Source organism: Pseudophryne corroboree, chromosome 8, assembly GCF_028390025.1.
Source record: "Pseudophryne corroboree isolate aPseCor3 chromosome 8, aPseCor3.hap2, whole genome shotgun sequence".
Classification (NCBI taxonomy): Eukaryota; Metazoa; Chordata; class Amphibia; order Anura; family Myobatrachidae; genus Pseudophryne; species Pseudophryne corroboree.
The window spans coordinates 370,740,673-370,765,311 of NC_086451.1; the positions used below are offsets into that span (position 1 = coordinate 370,740,673).

General features: G+C 44.3%; 1 long non-coding RNA gene across 3 annotated transcripts in view; it reads right to left on the reverse strand.

The window, feature by feature from the left end:
- Positions 1-2,603: 2,603 nt before the first annotated feature.
- The window catches only part of LOC134947812 (uncharacterized), a 236,170-nt gene continuing 214,134 nt past the window's right edge, over positions 2,604-24,639 (reverse strand). For 2 of the 3 annotated variants that reach the window (XR_010182793.1, XR_010182795.1), the window contains 2 exons: positions 24,158-24,225; positions 2,604-2,876 (listed from right to left, as the gene is read on the reverse strand). This is a non-coding gene — a long non-coding RNA (uncharacterized LOC134947812). Of the gene's footprint in view, positions 2,877-7,708; positions 7,937-24,157; positions 24,226-24,639 lie in introns of those variants that run through there. The other variant, XR_010182794.1, reaches the window with a different exon arrangement.

A 24,639-nucleotide genomic window follows, 5' to 3' on the forward strand; every position in this document is an offset into this window, starting at 1 on the left:
GGGTCAGAGCCTGCAAGCAGCGCGGACTTCTGCAGCGCTACCCGCCGGCTAAAGTGTGTGAAGGAGCTGGGCGCAACTCACTGCGGGTGGCAGCGCTGCAGCTAGCGGTGGGGTCGCAGGGGCTGGAGATAACAGAGGCAGTACGGAAAGTGCACAGCGGCTGGTGACCCACAAAACTACAGCTAAGAAGCGTGGAGTGTGCCAGAATGTGACGCTCCTCCCTGCCAGAGAGACCCTGTTGAGTATGCTGATGTGGGGGTCAAGTATGGCATACCCCCTCACACACCCCCATACCTCCCAAATGTCCCAATTTTCGCGGGACAGTCCCATTTTTTGGGGTCTGTCCCGCTGTCCCACCCGCGGGTCGCAGTGTCCTGCGGTGGGGGGGGGGGGAGCAGTTGGAAAGCTCCTGTACTCGCTGTTCTGCTTAGCAGAGCAGCGGTGAATAGTGGAGACAGAGGGAGAGGGGGCATCAGGGGGTACGGATTAAGGGGGGGTTCCAGCAGCAGAGCCGGATTAAGGGGGGGGGGCAGGCGGTACGTACCGTTGGCCCCACAGTTTTGGGGGGCCCCCTGGCTGGAGTAGCTCTGTCCCAGCTCAGAAGCTCCCCCGTCCTGCCAGCAACAGCGGCAGCATTGTGCTACAGTCAGCACACGCTGCTGCGTATTGGCAGGTCTGTGGTGTTGCAGGGAGGCAGCAGTCTCCCTGCTTTCTTCTGCCTCTGCGGGTGTGTAGGGGGGAGCGACCACCTCCTCTGGATTTACCTCTAGCTGAGGGGCCAAAATACCATAAAAAAAAAAAAAAAAAAAAAACAAACACGGAATTTGCATAATGGGGCGTGGCCTCGCGTCCCGCGATTAGGCCACGCCCCCAACCCACAGCAGGCACAGCAATGAGATAGGGCTCCCCTGTCTCAAGTACCCTGTGCCCCCCGGACTCATAATCAGCCCCTGGGGGCATGCCAGCAGCTCACAGAGCGCTGGGCATGCCCCCTCACTGACGAAAACGGGGGCCCTCCCGCGAAGCCACGCCCCCTTTTCGCTGTGTGTGTGTGTGTGTGTGTGTGTGTGTGTGTGTGTGTGAGTGTGTATGAGTGTGTGAAAGCTGGGAGGTATGCACCCTGCCTGTGCCATGTCCATACTATCTGCTTCTGCAGCTGCTCCTAGTGTCCTATAGATTTGGCCAGATCTGTGACTCATTTGACTAACTCCGCCCACTGTTGTGACTCCGCCCAGCGTTAGCAAATGAATCACAAGATCACAGAATAGGGCTATTATATAGGAGATATATATATATAAATAACCAATAGAAAAGAGGCGGCACTCGGAGGCTTTAAGATGCAAAAGATGTATTCAACGAATGAACCAACGTTTCGGGGTCAGATGCACCCCTTTGTCAAGGTGAATGAGAAGTGTACAATGTAATTGACATACCTTAAATAGAGAGGGGTCCCTCCGTGTATCACGCCCGCCCGGCCACGCTGTCTCCTGTTCCGTTTCCGGCTGCCTGTGTTTGACGTCAGCGCTGTCATACGCAATTACATTGTACACTTCTCATTCACCTTGACAAAGGGGTGCATCTGACCCCGAAACGTTGGTTCATTCGTTGAATACATCTTTTGCATCTTAAAGCCTCCGAGTGCCGCCTCTTTTCTATTGGTTATGTGAATTTCCTTGGAGGGCACCGGAGCCAATCCAGCAAGTGGAGGAGGGAGTGCCGGTCCGTGGGGAATATATATATATATATATATATATATACTGTAATGTATATATATGTGTGTGTGTGTATATATATATATATATATACACACACACACACACACACATATATATACATTACAGTATAGAGAGAGAGAGAGAGATGTGGAAGTGCGGCACTCCAAACGACTTCAATAACGAGACTGCAGGCAGTGAAATGAAAGCAACGTTTCAATGTGGTGGTGTTAAACATTGAAACGTTGCTTTCATTTCACTGCCTGCAGTCTCGTTATTGAAGTCATTTGGAGTGCCGCACTTCCACATATCTCTATTGAACTTTACTATGCGGGCACCCGGCGCGGTAATGCAGCTGATGGGAGAGCCGGTATTTTCTGACTTATATATATATATATATATATATACACACAGGTTGAATATCCCAATCCAAATATTCTGAAATACGGAAATTTTTTGAGTGAGAGATAGTGAAACCTTTGTTTTCTGATGGCTCAATGTACACAAACTTGTTTAATACACAAAGTTATTACAAATGTAGAATTTAATGACCTTCAGGCTGTGTGTATAAGGTGTATATGAAACATAAATGGATTGTGTGCGTAGACTTAGGTCCCATCACCGTGATATCTCATTATGGTATGCAATTATTCCAAAATACGGAAAAATCCGATATCCAAAATACTTCTGGTCCCAAGCATTTTGGATAAGGGATACCCAACCTGTATGTATATATATATATATATATATATATATATATATATATATAGTCCAATGTGGTGTCCGACACTCAGAGGAAGAAAAAGTGAAATGCTGCGGTGCCCTCCTCATGAGAGAAAACTTCCCATAATACTGTGGAATGGAATAGGCGGCACTCAGCAGGCTGGTGACAAGAATAATTCCTTTATTGGCAACGGGCCGACATGTTTCGGAGAATACTCTCCGTCCTCAGGGCCAAACTAACTAACATAAGGTACATAACAGACATATATAGCAGAAACCACCAACATTTAACAACACTAACCATACTCACCTGCTCCACGGCGCACCCGCCCGCCAGCCGTCGCGATCCACTTGCGCGTCTCCCAACCGTGACGTCACGGATGCGCCGCGTCGCAGGAGAGCTCCATGGTAACCGGAGTATGATCAGAACGCCGGCACCAGCTGAAAAGACATAACAAAAGCATACTAAAACGTGAGAGAAAACAAACTCATATTTAAAAAAACACCTAAAAACCGGGCTAAGGACTACCATTAGAGGCTATGTAGAGCTAAACATATACATTATAAACATCTATTAATATAATGATACATTTCAACTACTTGTCTAGCAGCCCTAAATCAAACCCGTAACTACTATACAGGGTCTGACAATCAACCTTAATGGATTCTCAAATATAGAACTGGTAATCCAAAACTACACTGATGACAGGTTATAAGAAGCACTGCAGTCCCAGGTTCTCATTTAAACCCTTGGGAAAAAATATATATATACACCCCTTGATGAAGTCTGGATGCTGACAGACGAAACGTGTTGGGACTACCTGCAGACATCTCCTTTTAAGGACAGATAAGCTTCATATATATTTTTATCCTGTACGCATTTTATTCGGCTGTCTTTCTATGTCATATTTTATGGAATTACCTACAGACATACCATCTATGGACAGATAAGCGTTATATATTTTGCTATCTTGTACAAATTTTATTCAGCCATCTTTTATGTTAAATTGTGTATTAAATTTGTGTTTTTTAACAAAATTACACTGTCCTGGCTATATACTGTATTTATTTGGGAAAAAGCTGGTTCCCTAATTATACCTATGAATTAAGACAGTGATACACTATGAAGTCTTAAAATGGTATACACTATGTTTACTGTTTCTTCTTTTTTCACCTGTACTTAAGCCATAAAAGAGGGCTGTCTGAGAAAAAGCTTCTCTATTTTCAGATAAGTGTCCTAAGCCATTTTTTGTATCACCATTTTCTTTTATACCTTCCTTCCCCTTGTTTTATTATATCCTCCACACTCTTGGGCGCTTGTATTCACTACTTCTCCTAACTAATAATATGTGGTTGCCAAACACATCTTATGTATTATAAGCTGCCGCTCAGATATTACACTGAGAAGTGTTGTAACTTTTTTAAGGGGATATCAAACCTAATAGGGTAAAGATATCACAAATTTGTACTTGAGCGCCGTAGTCTCTATTTCTATAAATATATATATATATATATATATATATATATATATATATATATATATTTAGGCTTGACATAATATCCATCCGTCCTTCCACAACAGATAGATAGATAGATAGATAGATAGATAGATAGATAGATAGAGAGATACTACAGATATACTGTATAAGCCAATTCAATAAGATAATACGAATGCATGCAACAATTTTTGAGATTGTTAGCGGAATATTTACTAAATTGTGGGTTTTCAAATGTGGAGATGTTGCCCATAGCAACCAGATTCTGTTTATCAAATATTTAGCACCTTCTAAAAGTTAATAGCTATAATCTGATTGGTTGCTATGGGCCACATCTCCACTTTTGAAAACCTGCACTTTAGTAAATATACCTCCTGTTATCTTATATTGTATAAATGCCTCAGGTATACTATTTTGATTATTTTAGTACTTTCTTAATAACGTAAGTATTATTAACTAAAATGAGTAGAATGAATCATTTAGTGCTGGTTGAGATATTGAGCTAAATATAAAAGACACATACTGTAGGAGTGAAACTATATATATTAATATATACTATAAATAGGTAATGCTGGACTCTTTATGACCGATGTGTGGGTAAGAATTTATGCTGCAGACCCCTGGCTATATTTGGACGCTGCCCTTCTCCTTTTGTCTCTGTCTCTGGCCAGTCATGGTCTTTGGACCGACAATGAGCCTCCTGATTTTACTGTAGGAGGTGATTAGCGCGAGCAAAAAAAAAACAGTAGCAGATCTATGGGAAAATGGACAGCAGTCTCTGCCATAGATCACTAAGTCTCGCTCCGAACATAAAAACAATTGCACATTAAAAGAAGGAAACCACTTACGAGAAGTCAGTGCCTGATGTTGCATTGCTTTTTTTATTTTGCATTAGATGCTGTCTGTGTGTATGGGGCTAGAGAACCATGTAGTTATGTTTGATGCTGTACTACATTCAGCTAGGGAATGTATACATAGTGACAAATATCTACATATTTCCTACACCTGCATAGGGGGCAGGGAAATCCCTCAGGACATTCAGGGTCTAGAATGATCAAGCGCCTCAGGAGTGTTAGGAGATTCTCAGAATCCAAAAGTAGAAAGTGGAGGGTATCTTTAATATATCATGACAAGCTGTCAGTAAGTGTGGCAGAATCACGGTTCGCGGTGGGCTCTATGTATAAGCAGGAACCGTATGAACATACTGTATACACATCCCTATGTACCTTATGTGCCTGTACATACCACGCTTGTCTGGAAGACAATATGTGTTTATATGTGTGTATGTGTTAACCTATATATCTCATTGTTAATGTATGAATAGTATACAGATATGTCAGACCATGTTAGTGTTTATCCATTAAATGAAACTGGTGCAAAGTTAAAAGTGCATGCAACCCACAGTGACTTACCAGATTCTGTGTTTCAGTCAACATTTTTGCAAAGTGTGCGTGTGTAAATAATATTTTATATATATATATATATATATATATATATATATGTATATATATATATATATATATATATATATATATAAAACCAAACAGAATCTGACAGGCAGCGGCACTCAGGAGACGGCTTAGAATGGTAACAGGTGTAAAACCATAGAATTTATTGCATCACAAAAGCCAATGTTTCGTGATATCACCTTGACAGAGGGGTGTTAGAGCCCCAAAACGTTGGCTTTTTGTGATGCAATAAATTCTATGGTTTTACACCTGTTACCACTCTAAGCCGTTTCCTGAGTGCCACTGCCTGTCAGATTCTGTTTGGTTATGCATCCATCTATCCAGATGGCACCGGAGCAAGTTGTACAGAGAGGGTGAGTGCCGATCCAAGTCTTCATTTTTTATATATATATACAGTATTTGCTGGCGTATAAGACTACTTTTTTGCCCTGAAAAACATGCCTCCAAGTGGGGGGGTCGTCTTATACGCCGGGTGCACTTCAGTTGGGATAGACATAGCTGCCATAGTGGCCTTCCGATACTCGCCCGGTGCCCATAGTGGCCTCCCGATGCCCGCCCACCTCATTCTACTCACCATCCAGTATCGCGCGATATCCAGTGCGGCCGCGGCGGGTCACTAGTGCCAATTACAGGGAGATGCAGGGACTGGCCGGAGGCGCTGCAGTCGCGTTGTGGCCGTACAATGGTGACAATGACAGGTACTGTAATGGCACTAATACTAATGGCACTCATGTGAAACCGGTAACACTAAATGCACACAGGGGTATACTTTTATACATTTTACAACTTTCTCCTCGCCCCCTCCCCGCTTCTTATGCATACCTTGATAAATACTCCCTATCCAAATCTCTTATAAGGTCATAATATACAGTATGTCACAAATCTGATGTTCTTTTACGTTTTATTTGGTGTGTGGAAGGGGGTAGTCTTATACGGCGAGTATATAACAAACTCTATATTTTGAGTGGAAATGTTGGGGGTCGTCTTATACGCCCAGTCGTCTTATACGCCGGCAAATATGGTATATATATAGTGTGACTAGCTGCTCTGCCCATTCTTCGTACGGGAGTTTCTGATTGTCACGGTTGAGTGTTCAAAATTTGGTAAATTTATAGAGATGTAAATTTGAGACAACTTAATGTAAGTAAATATTAATCCATGGTTCTTGGTGTTACCCAAGGAGCATCTGTAGCAGATATGGTAAAAAGTGACAGGACCATTTCTGTCGTTTATTAAATTCTACACACTGGAGGTACAGTTATTCATATAAAGTAATTTGAGCAATTTTACAAAAAATGTCTCCCTGTAAACTTATTAGGGTAAGCTTTTTTCTCTGCTATATCTGGATACCTTCTTCTAGAAATACAGTAGCTACAGTACCTCATTAGAAGTACTGATCAGCTATTGGGAATTCAGAACATCAAAATACAGGTGCTAATTCTGAGTTGGGAGCAACAACAAAAATAGCAAGTAACTCGGCACTTACATTCACTATTTTTGCATGCAGTGTACATACTGGCTGCTTTAGCATGTAGCTTTGGGGTGCATCTAGGGCCTAATTAAGACCTAATTGCAGCAGCAACATTTTTCTCTAATGGGCAAAACCATGTTGCACTGCAGGTGGGGCAGATATAACTTGTGCAGAGAGAGTTAGATTTGGGTGGGGTGTGTTCAAACTGAAATCTAAATTGCAGTGTAAAAATAAAGCAGCCATTATTTACTCTGCACAGAAACAAAATAACCCACCCAAATTTGACTCTTCTCTCTGCACATGTTACACCTGCCTCACCTGCAGTGCAACATGGTTTTGCCTACTAGAGAAATATTTTGCTGCTGCTATCAGGCCAGAATTAGGCCCCTAGAGAGGAGGAGGCCCGTATGCAGACTCCTCTGGGACCCCTCCTCTCTTGCCGGCAGTGCTGTATACTCTTGGCATTAGGGTCACTAGTGGACCCTAGTGCTGTCCCAGAGTCTAGTGTTCATGTGCAGATCTTCAGGAAAATGGCACGGCAGCCATATTCCCTGTGATTTCCATAGTGGCATGAGAAACACTGGTAAAATGGCCGCCACAACATTTTTCTGGTGATTTTCGTAGCACTGCTGCTGTTGACGCGGGACTCCGGAAGGTAAGTATTGAAAAAAATGGGTGCAGGGTGTGCAATGTGGGCCCTACTAACCCCAGGGATCCCTTGTGCACTGCACACACTGCACCCATTCTAAATATGCCAGTGGTGCAGCCCACAAATGCTGGACAGCTTTATTCTTACACTGTAATCTAGAGTTCAGTGTGTACACACCTATCTCACATCTAAATATCTCATTTTATATCTGCCCCACACACAACGTTACTTGTTGTTGTTTTTTTCACTTCACTCCCACTTCAGAATCAGGCCCTTGAGGCACACAGATGGTGAACGGCAGTTACTAACAATTTCCTCTACTGTATTCCAGAAATCCTCTAGGTTGTTAGTGATCCTTTGGTGCTGATTATTATGAACGAAGTTGAGACAGCCCTGTAGGGTGTGGTTCAATAGATCTACAGTAAAAAGATAGACAGTCAATAGGTCGACCCCAAAAGGGTCGACATGCAAAGGGCCGACATGGTCAAAATGTTGATACAAACAAATGGTAGATGCAAAAATTGTCAACACAGGTTTTGGGGGAATTTCTTAGGTGTCATTTTGTACATTTTGTTATATCTCAGCCATATTAATGGAAACATGTACCCTCTTGGGCTTACCATGTTTTCGTCAAGTTGCCTCGCTCTGCTACCACTGCTCTCACCACAGGTTACTATTCCCAATCGTAGTCCGTGTGACTGATAAATGATGAAACAATTGAAAACATTTTTTTTTAAACTTATGTCAACCCTATGTGTGCCGACCATTGTCGACCTTAAGCATAGTCTACTTTTTACCTGTCAAACTTTTGCAGGTCCAAATGGGGTTGACCTATTGACTGTCTATCTTTTTACTGTAGATCTATCAACCGGATACAGTATTTGTATGCAGTAAATATATTTTTACTGTTTGTTGTATATCTGTGTTCATATTTCCCTGGTGAAAAGACAGTTCACGAACTGCTACTTCTGTGTCTGTTATGTGACTGGGTATCAGTCTCTTTTTATTACTGTGTTTGTTCACAATTGTAAAGCGTTACAGACTATGCTGCCACTATATAAAAATTGATGAATAAATAAACTTTTACAGAACACTCGGCTAATTTTGTGTGAGAGCAATTCAAGTGAAGATGGCTGCATGTGATAATATGCCTGTTTGCGTTCTTGTCTACTATGTTTTCTATGTACAATATTGACTTCATCTCATCTAAAACTACAATCCCAAATATTTTCTTGGAAGTTCTCATTACTTGGGATAAGTCTGCAATAGAGCGCACACATGACCAGAATAATGGGCAGGCCTGTAAACTATGGGGGAGATGTATTATAGCGGAGTGGGGAAGTAAAAACTCCACCCATTGACGATCCATACCAGTCTAGCGCTGATACGCTGTAGCTCCAATTACTGTAGCACCAATTCAAAGTTCATGGACATTGGTCAATTATAGGAACATACGATGGAGTATAAAAGATATTTTAAAGGTATTCTTATATATGTATATGCAGATTAGTCACTGAGTCTGGTTATTCTAATATATGTATATGCAGAGTAGTCACTGGGTCTGGTTATTCTAATATATGTATATGCAGATTAGTCACTGGGTTTGGTTATTCTAATATATCTATATGCAGAGTAGTCACTGGGCAGAGTTGCCTACCCTCCTACATTCTGCAGGAGACTCCCTGAAATAGCAGCAATCTCCCTGACTTCCTGAATAGACCAGCAATCTCCCTGATTTTACCTTACCCCCATTATATAGCTGTTACATTCTTGGGGGAAAAGAATATACATTCAAATGGGATCATCAGCGCCATTTCCCTGTATTGGTTATAAGACACAATGATCCCTATAGCTACATTCATTTTAAATAAGGTTTCTCATGGCCACTTACAGTATATGTGTATGCAGTATACTAACTTTGGGGCTCATTTACATTTTGACACGCCTCTCAGATGTAGCAGTCCGCGCTTATAGGTGTTAATTTCACAATCTCCCTGAAATGCTTTTTCAAAAGTAGGCAAGTATGTCACTGGGTCTGGTTATTCTAATATATGTATATGCAGAGTAGTTACTGGGTCTGGTTATGCTAATATATGTATATGCAGAGTAGTCACTGGGTTTGGTTATTCTAATATATGTATATGCAGAGTAGTTACTGGGTCTGGTTATGCTAATATATGTATATGCAGAGTAGTCACTGGGTTTGGTTATTCTAATATATGTATATGCAGAGTAGTCACTGGGTCTGGTAATTCTAATATATGTATATGCAGAATAGTAACTGGGTCTGGTTATTCTAATATATGTATATGCAGATTAGTCACTGTGTCTGGTTATTCTAATATATGTATATGCAGAGTAGTCACAGGTCTGGTTATTCTAATATATGTATATATGCAGAGTAGTCATTGGGTCTGGTTATTCTAATATATGTATTTGCAGATTAGTCACTGGGTCTGGTTATTCTAATATATGTATATGCAGACTAGTCACTGGGTCTGGTTATTCTAATATATGTATATGCAGAGTAGTCACTGGGTCTGGTTATTCTAATATATGTATTTGCAGATTAGTCACTGGGTCTGGTTATTCTAATATATGTATATGCAGAGTAGTAACTGGGTCTGGTTATTGTAATATATGTATATGCAGAGAAGTCACTGGGTCTGGTAATTCTAATATATGTATATGCAGAGTAGTCACTGGGTCTGGTTATTCTAATATATGTATATGCAGAGTAGTCACTGGGTTTGGTTATTCTATTATATGTATATGCAGAGTAGTCACTGGGTCTGGTAATTCTAATATATGTATATGCAGACTGCAGAGTAGTCACTGGGTCTGGTTATTCTAATATATGTATATGCAGAGTAGTCACTGGGTCTGGTAATTCTAATATATGTATATGCAGAGTAGTCACTGGGTCTGGTTATTCTAATATATGTATATGCAGAGTAGTCACTGGGTTTGGTTATTCTAATATATGTATATGCAGATTAGTCACTGGGTCTGGTTATTCTAATATATGTATATGCAGAGTAGTCACTAGAGATGAGCGCCTGAAATTTTTCGGGTTTTGTGTTTTGGTTTTGGGATCGGTTCCGCGGCCGTGTTTTGGGTTCGAACGCGTTTTGGCAAAACCTCACCGAATTTTTTTTGTCGGATTCGGGTGTGTTTTGGATTCGGGTGTTTTTTTTAAAAAAACACTAAAAAACAGCTTAAATCATAGAATTTGGGGGTCATTTTGATCCCAAAGTATTATTAACCTCAAAAACCATAATTTACACTCATTTTCAGTCTATTCTGAATACCTCACACCTCACAATATTATTTTTAGTCCTAAAATTTGCACCGAGGTCGCTGTGTGAGTAAGATAAGCGACCCTAGTGGCCGACACAAACACCGGGCCCATCTAGGAGTGGCACTGCAGTGTCACGCAGGATGTCCCTTCCAAAAAACCCTCCCCAAACAGCACATGACGCAAAGAAAAAAAGAGGCGCAATGAGGTAGCTGTGTGAGTAAGATTAGCGACCCTAGTGGCCGACACAAACACCGGGCCCATCTAGGAGTGGCACTGCAGTGTCACGCAGGATGGCCCTTCCAAAAAACCCTCCCCAAACAGCACATGACGCAAAGAAAAAAAGAGGCGCAATGAGGTAGCTGTGTGAGTAAGATTAGCGACCCTAGTGGCCGACACAAACACCGGGCCCATCTAGGAGTGGCACTGCAGTGTCACGCAGGATGTCCCTTCCAAAAAACCCTCCCCAAACAGCACATGACGCAAAGAAAAAAAGAGGCGCAATGAGGTAGCTGTGTGAGTAAGATTAGCGACCCTAGTGGCCGACACAAACACCGGGCCCATCTAGGAGTGGCACTGCAGTGTCACGCAGGATGTCCCTTCCAAAAAACCCTCCCCAATCAGCACATGATGCAAAGAAAAAGAAAAGAAAAAAGAGGTGCAAGATGGAATTGTCCTTGGGCCCTCCCACCCACCCTTATGTTGTATAAACAAAACAGGACATGCACACTTTAACCAACCCATCATTTCAGTGACAGGGTCTGCCACACGACTGTGACTGATATGACGGGTTGGTTTGGACCCCCCCCAAAAAAGAAGCAATTAATCTCTCCTTGCACAAACTGGCTCTACAGAGGCAAGATGTCCACCTCATCTTCACCCTCCGATATATCACCGTGTACATCCCCCTCCTCACAGATTATCAATTCGTCCCCACTGGAATCCACCATCTCAGCTCCCTGTGTACTTTGTGGAGGCAATTGCTGCTGATCAATGTCTCTGCGGAGGAATTGATTATAATTCATTTTAATGAACATCATCTTCTCCACATTTTCTGGATGTAACCTCGTACGCCGATTGCTGACAAGGTGAGCGGCGGCACTAAACACTCTTTCGGAGTACACACTTGTGGGAGGGCAACTTAGGTAGAATAAAGCCAGTTTGTGCAAGGGCCTCCAAATTGCCTCTTTTTCCTGCCAGTATAAGTACGGACTGTGTGACGTGCCTACTTGGATGCGGTCACTCATATAATCCTCCACCATTCTATCAATGTTGAGAGAATCATATGCAGTGACAGTAGACGACATGTCCGTAATCGTTGTCAGGTCCTTCAGTCCGGACCAGATGTCAGCATCAGCAGTCGCTCCAGACTGCCCTGCATCACCGCCAGCGGGTGGGCTCGGAATTCTGAGCCTTTTCCTCGCACCCCCAGTTGCGGGAGAATGTGAAGGAGGAGATGTTGACAGGTCGCGTTCCGCTTGACTTGACAATTTTGTCACCAGCAGGTCTTTCAACCCCAGCAGACCTGTGTCTGCCGGAAAGAGAGATCCAAGGTAGGCTTTAAATCTAGGATCGAGCACGGTGGCCAAAATGTAGTGCTCTGATTTCAACAGATTGACCACCCGTGAATCCTTGCTAAGCGAATTAAGGGCTGCATCCACAAGTCCCACATGCCTAGCGGAATCGCTCCCTTTTAGCTCCTTCTTCAATGCCTCCAGCTTCTTCTGCAAAAGCCTGATGAGGGGAATGACCTGACTCAGGCTGGCAGTGTCTGAACTGACTTCACGTGTGGCAAGTTCAAAGGGCATCAGAACCTTGCACAACGTTGAAATCATTCTCCACTGCACTTGAGACAGGTGCATTCCACCTCCTATATCGTGCTCAATTGTATAGGCTTGAATGGCCTTTTGCTGCTCCTCCAACCTCTGAAGCATATAGAGGGTTGAATTCCACCTCGTTACCACTTCTTGCTTCAGATGATGGCAGGGCAGGTTCAGTAGTTTTTGGTGGTGCTCCAGTCTTCTGTACGTGGTGCCTGTACGCCGAAAGTGTCCCGCAATTTTTCTGGCCACCGACAGCATCTCTTGCACGCCCCTGTCGTTTTAAAAAAAATTCTGCACCACCAAATTCAAGGTATGTGCAAAACATGGGACGTGCTGGAATTTGCCCATATTTAATGCACACACAATATTGCTGGCGTTGTCCGATGCCACAAATCCACAGGAGAGTCCAATTGGGGTAAGCCATTCCGCGATGATCTTCCTCAGTTGCCGTAAGAGGTTTTCAGCTGTGTGCGTATTCTGGAAAGCGGTGATACAAAGCGTAGCCTGCCTAGGAAAGAGTTGGCGTTTGCGAGATGCTGCTACTGGTGCCGCCGCTGCTGTTCTTGCGGCGGGAGTCCATACATCTACCCAGTGGGCTGTCACAGTCATATAGTCCTGACCCTGCCCTGCTCCACTTGTCCACATGTCCGTGGTTAAGTGGACATTGGGTACAACTGCATTTTTTAGGACACTGGTGAGTCTTTTTCTGACGTCCGTGTACATTCTCGGTATCGCCTGCCTAGAGAAGTGGAACCTAGATGGTATTTGGTAACGGGGGCACACTGCCTCAATAAATTGTCTAGTTCCCTGTGAACTAACGGCGGATACCGGACGCACGTCTACCACCAACATAGTTGTCAAGGACTCAGTTATCCGCTTTGCAGTAGGATGACTGCTGTGATATTTCATCTTCCTCGCAAAGGACTGTTGAACAGTCAATTGCTTACTGGAAGTAGTACAAGTGGGCTTACGACTTCCCCTCTGGGATGACCATCGACTCCCAGCGGCAACAACAGCAGCGCCAGCAGCAGTGGGCGTTACACGCAAGGATGCATCGGAGGAATCCCAGGCAGGAGAGGACTCGTCAGAATTGCCAGTGACATGGCCTGCAGGACTATTGGCATTCCTGGGGAAGGAGGAAATTGACACTGAGGGAGTTGGTGGGGTGGTTTGCGTGAGCTTGGTTACAAGAGGAAGGGATTTACTGGTCAGTGGACTGCTTCCGCTGTCACCCAAAGTTTTTGAACTTGTCACTGACTTATTATGGATGCGCTGCAGGTGACGTATAAGGGAGGATGTTCCGAGGTGGTTAACGTCCTTACCCCTACTTATTACAGCTTGACAAAGGGAACACACGGCTTGACACCTGTTGTCCGCATTTCTGGTGAAATACCTCCACACCGAAGAGCTGATTTTTTTGGTATTTTCACCTGGCATGTCAACGGCCATATTCCTCCCACGGACAACAGGTGTCTCCCCGGGTGCCTGACTTAAACAAACCACCTCACCATCAGAATCCTCCTGGTCAATTTCCTCCCCAGCGCCAGCAACACCCATATCCTCCTCATCCTGGTGTACTTCAACACTGACATCTTCAATCTGACTATCAGGAACTGGACTGCGGGTGCTCCTTCCAGCACTTGCAGGGGGCGTGCAAATGGTGGAAGGCGCATGCTCTTCACGTCCAGTGTTGGGAAGGTCAGGCATCGCAACCGACACAATTGGACTCTCCTTGTGGATTTGGGATTTCGAAGAATGCACAGTTCTTTGCTGTGCTGCTTTTGCCAGCTTGAGTCTTTTCATTTTTCTAGCGAGAGGCTGAGTGCTTCCATCCTCATGTGAAGCTGAACCACTAGCCATGAACATAGGCCAGGGCCTCAGCCGTTCCTTGCCACTCCGTGTGGTAAATGGCATATTGGCAAGTTTACGCTTCTCCTCCGACAATTTTATTTTAGGTTTTGGAGTCCTTTTTTTACTGATATTTGGTGTTTTGGATTTGACATGCTCTGTACTATGACATTGGGCATCGGCCTTGGCAGACGACGTTGCTGGCATTTCATCGTCTCGGCCATGACTAGTGGCAGCAGCTTCAGCACGAGGTGGAAGTGGATCTTGATCTTTCCCTAATTTTGGAACCTCAACATTTTTGTTCTCCATATTTTAATAGGCACAACTAAAAGGCACCTCAGGTAAACAATGGAGATGGATGGATTGGATACTAGTATACAATTATGGACGGGCTGCCGAGTGCCGACACAGAGGTAGCCACAGCCGTGAACTACCGCACTGTACTGTGTCTGCTGCTAATATATAGACTGGTTGATAAAGAGATAGTATACTCGTAACTAGTATGTATGTATAAAGAAAGAAAAAAAAACCACGGTTAGGTGGTATATACAATTATGGACGGGCTGCCGAGTGCCGACACAGAGGTAGCCACAGCCGTGAACTACCGCACTGTACTGTGTCTGCTGCTAATATATAGACTGGTTGATAAAGAGATAGTATACTCGTAACTAGTATGTATGTATAAAGAAAGAAAAAAAAACCACGGTTAGGTGGTATATACAATTATGGACAGGCTGCCGAGTGCCGACACAGAGGTAGCCACAGCCGTGAACTACCGCACTGTACTGTGTCTGCTGCTAATATATAGACTGGTTGATAAAGAGATAGTATACTCGTAACTAGTATGTATGTATAAAGAAAGAAAAAAAAACCACGGTTAGGTGGTATATACAATTATGGACGGGCTGCCGAGTGCCGACACAGAGGTAGCCACAGCCGTGAACTACCGCACTGTACTGTGTCTGCTGCTAATATATAGACTGGTTGATAAAGAGATAGTATACTCGTAACTAGTATGTATGTATAAAGAAAGAAAAAAAAACCACGGTTAGGTGGTATATACAATTATGGACGGGCTGCCGAGTGCCGACACAGAGGTAGCCACAGCCGTGAACTACCGCACTGTACTGTGTCTGCTGCTAATATAGACTGGTTGATAAAGAGATAGTATACTCGTAACTAGTATGTATGTATAAAGAAAGAAAAAAAAACCACGGTTAGGTGGTATATACAATTATGGACGGGCTGCCGAGTGCCGACACAGAGGTAGCCACAGCCGTGAACTACCGCACTGTACTGTGTCTGCTGCTAATATATAGACTGGTTGATAAAGAGATAGTATACTCGTAACTAGTATGTATGTATAAAGAAAGAAAAAAAAACCACGGTTAGGTGGTATATACAATTATGGACGGGCTGCCGAGTGCCGACACAGAGGTAGCCACAGCCGTGAACTACCGCACTGTACTGTGTCTGCTGCTAATATAGACTGGTTGATAAAGAGATAGTATACTCGTAACTAGTATGTATGTATAAAGAAAGGAAAAAAAAACACGGTTAGGTGGTATATACAATTATGGACGGGCTGCCGAGTGCCGACACAGAGGTAGCCACAGCCGTGAACTACCGCACTGTACTGTGTCTGCTGCTAATATAGACTGGTTGATAAAGAGATAGTATACTACTAATATTATATATACTGGTGGTCAGGTCACTGGTCACTAGTCACACTGGCAGTGGCACTCCTGCAGCAAAAGTGTGCACTGTTTAATTTTAATATAATATTATGTACTCCTGGCTCCTGCTATAACCTATAACTGGCACTGCAGTAGTGCTCCCCAGTCTCCCCCACAATTATAAGCTGTGTGAGCTGAGCAGTCAGACAGATATATAATATATATAGATGATGCAGCACACTGGCCTGAGCCTGAGCAGTGCACACAGATATGGTATGTGACTGACTGAGTCACTGTGTGTATCGCTTTTTTCAGGCAGAGAACGGATATATTAAATAAACTGCACTGTGTGTCTGGTGGTCACTCACTATATAATATATTATGTACTCCTGGCTCCTGCTATAACCTATAACTGGCACTGCAGTAGTGCTCCCCAGTCTCCCCCACAATTATAAGCTGTGTGAGCTGAGCAGTCAGACAGATATATATAATATTATATATAGATAATAGATGATGCAGCACACTGGCCTGAGCCTGAGCAGTGCACACAGATATGGTATGTGACTGAGTCACTGTGTGCTGTGTATCGCTTTTTTCAGGCAGAGAACGGATTATAAAGTAAACTGCACTGTCCTCACTAGTAAACTCTCTCCACTCAGTCTCTACACTTCTACAGTAACAGTACTCCTCCTAGTCAGCTCCAGTAAATCTCTCTCAGTCTCTTATAATCTAAATGGAGAGGACGCCAGCCACGTCCTCTCCCTATCAATCTCAATGCACGTGTGAAAATGGCGGCGACGCGCGGCTCCTTATATAGAATCCGAGTCTCGCGATAGAATCCGAGCCTCGCGAGAATCCGACAGCGTTATGATGACGTTCGGGCGCGCTCGGGTTAACCGAGCAAGGCGGGAAGATCCGAGTCGCTCGGACCCGTGAAAAAAACCATGAAGTTCTGGCGGGTTCGGATTCAGAGAAACCGAACCCGCTCATCTCTAGTAGTCACTGGGTCTGGTTATTCTAATATATGTATATGCAGAGTAGTCACTGGGTCTGGTAATTCTAATATATGTATATGCAGATTAGTCACTGGGTCTGGTTATTCTAATATATGTATATGCAGAGTAGTCACTGGGTCTGGTTATTCTAATATATGTATATGCAGAGTAGTCACTGGGTTTGGTTATTCTAATATATGTATATGCAGATTAGTCACTGGGTCTGGTTATTCTAATATATGTATATGCAGAGTAGTAACTGGGTCTGGTTATTGTAATATATGTATATGCAGAGTAGTCACTGGGTCTGGTTATTGTAATATATGTATTTGTAGATTAGTCACTGGGTCTGGTTATTCTAATATATGTATATGCAGAGTAGTAACTGGGTCTGGTTATTGTAATATATGTATATGCAGAGTAGTCACTGGGTTTGGTTATTCTAATATATGTATATGCAGAGTAGTCACTGGGTCTGGTTATTGTAATATATGTATATGCAGAGTAGTCACTGGGTCTGGTTATTGTAATATATGTATTTGCAGATTAGTCACTGGGTCTGGTTATTCTAATATATGTATATGCAGAGTAGTAACTGGGTCTGGTTATTGTAATATATGTATATGCAGAGTAGTCACTGGGTTTGGTTAAACATAGCTCTGAAAAGAGGTATAGCCTTGCGAGACGGGCATGACCTCACGGAACGCCCCATTTTCATCACTCCAGATGTGTGCCCAGCATTCCAGGAGATGCCTTTTTACTAAGCCTTGGCTGGAGATAAAGTGGACGAAAATAAAGAACCAACCAACTAGCTTCTAACTGTCATTTTTCAAACGCAGCCTGTAACATGACAGTTAGAAGCTGATTGGCTGGTTCTTTATTTTTGTCCACTTTATCAATATCTTTCTAAAGTAGGGGTGGGCAAAATATGGCCCGCGGGCCGGATACGGCCTGTAAACTAATCCTGCCCGGCCTGCTGCTTCCTACCACTGTGCAATGACAAACGGCCAGAGTGGCTGCTTGTCATTGCACTACAACAGCTCCAAGCCGCAGTGACTGCTGCTAGGTCAGGTCACTGGAGCAGCCGGGTGTAGATGGACCGAAGGACCTTGTCGGCGCCGGATAGAGTTGGGGGTGGAGCCAAAAGCAGGGCGCAGAAGCGGGTGATTTGTTTGCAGCTGCTGCACTAGCTGAAATTGTGGACAGATCGCTAAGGTACCGTGACTGTGCGGCATCCATGTTTGAATGGCTGGCAGGTGGCAGCAGAGTGGGAGTGCTAAGTCTTCCCAGTAGTGAGGGGGGGCTGCTATGTATGCCGAGGGAGGAAGGGAGAGCTGGTATCTGTGCCCAAGAAGGGGAGGGCTGGTAACTATGCCCAAAGAGGGAGGGAGAGCTCGTAACTGTGCCCAAGGAGGGAGGGAGGAAGGGGGGAAGGAGCTGGTAACTATGCCCAAGGAGAGAGGGAGGAAGGGGGGAAGGAGCTGGTAACTGTGCCCAAGGAGGGAGGGAGGGAGGGAGGGAGGGAGGGAGGGAGTGGGGAAAGAGCTGGAAACTGTGCAGAGGCGTTTCCAGAGAGGAGGGGACCCCTGTGCAGACTCCGTGTGTGGGCCCCCTCCTCTCCTGTAGCTGTCACTGCCGCTATCAGCGCTCTCAGCACCGAGACTCTAGCACAGTGCCAGAGTCTACAGCACAATCGCAGTACTCTGAAAAAATGGCCGCCGCGCCATTTTTCCGGAGTTCTACGCATGCGCTGTTGACTCTGGCACTGTGCCAGAGTCTTTAGCTCTCAGTGCACTAGCAGCGGCGATGATGGCTACGGGAGAGGAGGGGGCCTACACACAGTCACCGATGGACGCCAGAAAGGTCAGTATAGAAGAAATTGGTGCAGTGTGTGCAGTGTGAGCCCCCTCTGGACCCAGGGGCTATGTGCACCACACACACTGCGCCCATTATAGATATGCCAGTGTAACTGTGCCCAAGAAGGGAGGGAGGGGGGAAGGAGCTGGTAACTGTGCCCAAGGAGGTAGGAAGGGGGAAAGGAGCTTGTAACTGTGCCCAAGAAGGGAGGGAGGAGCTGGTATCTGTGCCCAGGGAGGAAAGGGAGCTGCTAATATACTGAATGCTTTGTTTCCATCACTGTGTTGTTTTTGTTTTTTGTTTTTTTATTACTTGCTTATAGTGGTTTCTGTTCTTGAATGAAGGCTCTGCTGTGTGTTTTACTTAGACATTTCTCTTTATTATTGCCTGTCCCCATTATTAATATATTAATAAATATATAATACATATGGTGTGGGAGAGGGGAGGGGGTGAAGACACATGTATATGGGTGAGGGAGGTGCTGGAATTACAGCAGAAACAATATATTTTTGTGTGCGGCCCTCGAATATTCACTGGAAAGTGTTAAGTGGCCCCTAGCTAAAATAATTGCCCACCCATGATCAAATGCTATGTACACATTATGCGATCCCATACAATACAATATCGTATGATATTGTATAAGTTATCAAATCGGATCATGTGTACACACTACAAAAGATGTCAAACGATGTCTAGAAACAAAGTCATCACTGGAGTTCAAAACCACACAATATCACCTCATCAAGATTGCATGCAGTCCGATGTACAAGGTTCCATGCGACCCGCGGGAGCGCGCATCATACGTCGGATCATGCATACACATTATGCAATATCATTTAGGACTGAACAATATCGTTCAGATCGTGAATGATATTGCATAGTGTGTATGCAGCATAAGGCTTAGTACAGTGACAGAAGCCAGGTGCTGCAGAGTATCTGGCTTATAGTTATTGTGGAGGAGTTGGTATTTTGGTGTCACCCCCTCTGAAAGTGACACCTGGGTGCAGTCCGCATCCCCTGCACCCCAAAGTGACTCCTCTGTGCATATGTACTGTATATGTGCTCAGTTACCTCAAACTCTCTGGTGGTCATTTTACTGTAGTGAGGTGAACCTATAAGTAATTAGTTTGCTGGTCACTGCAACCAGCTCTGACAAAATCATCCAGAACATGTGTATTTATGAAGTGTTGTTGAATCTTCAGTTTTCAGCATGTTGACTGTTACAATGTAAGGCTGGGTTCCCACCACAGCGACATGTTCCTCGACCCGCCATCACACTGACAGAGCAGCTGATTAGATAACTATACACATTTACCCACCAGCCGCTCAATATGTCGGTGCAGACATCACAATTGGACGGATGTCAGTCCCTACCGCCAGAGTCCGGTCAGTCAGAGGCTCGCCCATACACACAGCCAGACATGTTGATAGATCTGCTAGACATATATCGGCATCGGCTGTGCTGCCGTTCCGACGGGATAAGTAGGTGAATGACATAATTCACAGGCTTACTGGGTGTACACACGCCACAGATTTATCATTCGTCACTCAAGCAGCCTGTTGTTATTTCTCTATCCAACTTAGATGACAGGAACTTTGGGGGTCATTCCGACCTGATCGCACACTAGGATTTTTCGCTGCGTTGCGATCAGGTCAGAACTGTGCATGCATATGCACCGCAATGCGCAGGCGCGTCATACGGGTACAAAGCAGATTGTTGCTGGGCGATGGATATAACGAAGAATCCATTCGCACAGCCGATCGCAAGGAGATTGACAGGAAGAAGGCGTTTGTGGGTGTCAACTGACCGTTTTCAGGAAGTGGTTGAAAAAACGCAGACGTGTCGAAGCGTTTGCAGGGCGGGTGTCTGACGTCAATTCCGGGCAAGAACAGGCTGAAGTGATGACAGCTTCTGAGTAAATTCTGAGCTACTCAGAAACTGCATAAAACTCGGCTGCACATGCGATCGCACACTTGCAAAGCAAACATAAACTCCCCTATAGGCGGCGACTATTTGTTCGCAGCACTGCAAAAAATAGCTATTGAGTGATCAACTTGGAATGACCCCCTTTGTGTAGAAGAGGAGACAGTAGAGCACTCCAAGGAGATTGCAATGCTTCCAGTACAGGTAAGATTGATTTACAGTATGTACATTTCTCTAGTCCCCCCCATGGTGTGCCTCTGCCCCACACCACTTTGTATGAATGCACTGTAGGTATTCCTGGCTCCTCTTTGTTTCTGCACTGCTGTCTAATACCTCTTTTAGACCGCCTGAGGCGGGTCACACCTGGGAGCCTGACACAGGAGCTTCCAGGGTGTGACCCGCCTCATGCACCCCGCAGCCACTGACTGCAACACGGCATGTTGCCGGTTTGGTGACGTGGCGAGGGCGACGCTTGGAGATCACATGATTTCCAAGCTCTGCCCGTAAACACACAGTGAACAGGTGCCGGGTGTTCAACCCTACTCACTACCCGAGTTGTAATACCGGGCCGCACGTTTCAGACCGCACATGAACATGGGCTATGCGCGTTCATGTGCCAATAACTCATGTTCATAGGTGGAGGTCTGAAAGGGGTATAAGTTTCCCCATGTATATACTGTATATAAAATTACAAAATAAGCTAACTTATACAATAAATATATTTTATTCAAAGAATAAAGCATATTTTTTATTGGAACAATCTGTCACTGCCATCCTGAGATTGCAATAACACAACAAGTTAGAGGTGGTAAAAGTACTACAAAGTCCGATCTAACAACGGGGGTAATTCCAAGTTGATCGCAGCAGGAAAGTTTTTAGCAGTTGGGCAAAACCATGTGCACTGCAATGGAGGCAGATATAACATTTGCAGAGAGAGATAGATTTGGGTGTGGTGAGTTAAATCTGCAATCTAAATTGCAGTGTAAAAATAAAGCAGCCAGTATTTACCCTGCACAGAAACAATATAACCCACCCAAATCTAACTCTCTTTGCAAATGTTATATCTGCCTCCCTGCAGTGCACATGGTTTTGCCCAACTGCTAAAAAATTTCCTGCTGCAATCAACTTGGAATTACCCCCAACATCCGCATCTGATGACGTGGACGACAGGTTATAATATCGGCCAAACTCGCAATGCGATAATTGAGTACATCACAATTATTATCACATGCAGGGACAGAGCTGGCGAGAAAACTCTTTCCCTGCAATGCCTCTCCGCAGTAAAAAAATACCCCGATGTCCTGCTGCGCATGCGCAGCCGTCCAACGCTACTGTCATCACTGGGATTCCCCCCGTCTCAACTGCCCCCATGCCACACACAGGCCCTCCCCGGATTTATACTTACCAGTGCCAGGAGCCGATGTCTGCTGCTTCCAGGAGGCTACCGGGTGCCGGATCCTGCTTCTATGCTGTGCCCCCGTTCGGTGCTGTAAAGTGAACTGCCGCTTTGGAGCGTCATTGTGCTGCAAAGGGGTCACAGCTCAGCACATTGAGGATCCGGTGCCCAGTAGTGCTCACCGGAGCACTGATCCCCAGCTCCTGGCACTCGTAAGTATACTGTATATATATATATATATATATATATTTATTTATTTTTACTCTTTTTTTTTAAAAGGTGATCAGCCTGTGTGCCCGGTCCTTGCACAGTTTTCTCTGCCAGGGGGCGGAGAATGCTGTGCAAAAGATTGCTTATCGTAGTGCTGCCCTGTGATTACGTCAGCAGGAGCAGGCATTATTATCACAGGGAACACTGCTGTGTTTTTTCACATATTTTTTTTTTTTAGTAAATGTGGCCATATCGCATTTCCCATTATAAGTATGGAAAATGCAATGTGGGTTACTAAAAAAATGAAACCTGATCCAAAAGACCTTTAATACATTTCAGTGATACAGTACTAAAATAATTTGAAACGGGTGTGAAAAGTTTGAAAACACCCTTTTTCAGATTTTTTTTAGTAAAAATGTTAATAAATAGGTCTCTTAATCATTAGGAAACTCCCTTCTACTGTAAACTGCACATTTTAGAAGAAAGTCAGGAAGTTAGCAATCAGGAGCAGGCTGAGGTTAGCAATCAGGAGCAGGCTGAGGTTAGCAATCAGGAGCAGGTTGAGGTTAGCAATCAGGAGCAGGCTGAGGTTAGCAATCAGAAACAGGGTGAGGTTAGCATTCAGGAGCAGGGTACAGTGGGCAATTGAGAGCAGGGTACAGTGAGCAATCGGGAGCAGGGTGCGGTTAGCAATTGGGAGCAGGGTGCGGTTAGTAATAGGGAGCAGGGTGAGGTTAGCAATTGGGAGCAGGGTGAGGTTAGCAATTGGGAGCAGGGTGTGGTTAGTAATAGGGAGCAGGGTGAGGTTAGCAGTCAGCTGCAGAAATCTGGCAATCCAGAGGGCACAAGAGAGAGGGGCCGAGTTGGTGGGAGACATGTGAATACGATTATCAGGGTTGCTGTAGCCTGGGGGTGAAGTTAATTTGGGGACAGAGATGAAGCGAGTGTAGTGAAAGCGTGGGCACTTGAGCTAGTACTAGAAACTGCACGTGGTGGGCAGGAAGGGGGTTTAATGTGACTGAGGTGAGGAGAGGTGACAGGGAGAAAAGGGAGGATGCGTTGCTTAATGGTGGGTTTGTAGGACCATGGTGGGGTAGCAGAAAATGAGAAAGGAGGAATTAGAGAGGTGAGGGAGGGAAGCTGAGAGGCGGAAGGGAGACAGAGGAGTGAAGAGAGGGGGAGTAGGAGGGAGAAAGACTAGGTATTGACTGAGGATAGAGGTGGAAACAGGGGCTAGAGTAAAGGATTATGTAAGCAGTGAGTGGGGGGCGGGGGTTGCAGAAAAGATGGCCATGGTGTGGTTGAGGGAAATAGGGGGATGAAAACTAGAAATAGGAATGGAGGCTGTATGTATGAGAGAAAGAGTGCAGTAAATTTGTTAAAATTAAGGTGAAAGTATGGTATTGGTAAATATGTATATACAAATGACAGTAGTAAAATGCTAAGCAGAATAGTTATGGAGTATTGAAGGGTGCATAGATTAAATACTAAATTAGACAATCTTTGAAGGGAGGGGATCTAAGGATAGGCTAAAGAGCAATGGTAATTAAGACAGGACTTTCAAGGGTATAAATATATTATTATACAATAAGATATACAATTGTGCTTACCTAATGATATAATTAACAATGAAGCACATCAGATGTGATAGTCTGCGCCAATGTTTAATTTTGTTTACCTGTTGATGACAAAGTAAGAGGAGGAGTCAATTTACAATTGATATCAGCTGAAGATATAACTAATAATGCCAAAATGATGCTTAAAATCTAATTACACTTTGAAAAATATGCACTTAGAAAAATGTGCACCATCAGCCTAGGCCAGTGATTTTCAATCTTTTTTACTCGCGGCACACCGAACAATATTTTAAAATTGCCAAGGCACACCATAAGTTGCCCACAGTAAAAAAAAAAAAAAAATCCACACATACATACAGAGTCGCAGGACTCTGGCTAAGGGGTGATTCTCTGCCAGGGTACCTTGTGGAACGCATCAACAGTGCTGTGTGGAGTTATATGTACTTACTACTGCATGGACTAATCTGCTATCACTGCTGTGTGGACTCAGTGATAGTTCTGCTGTATGGACTTGT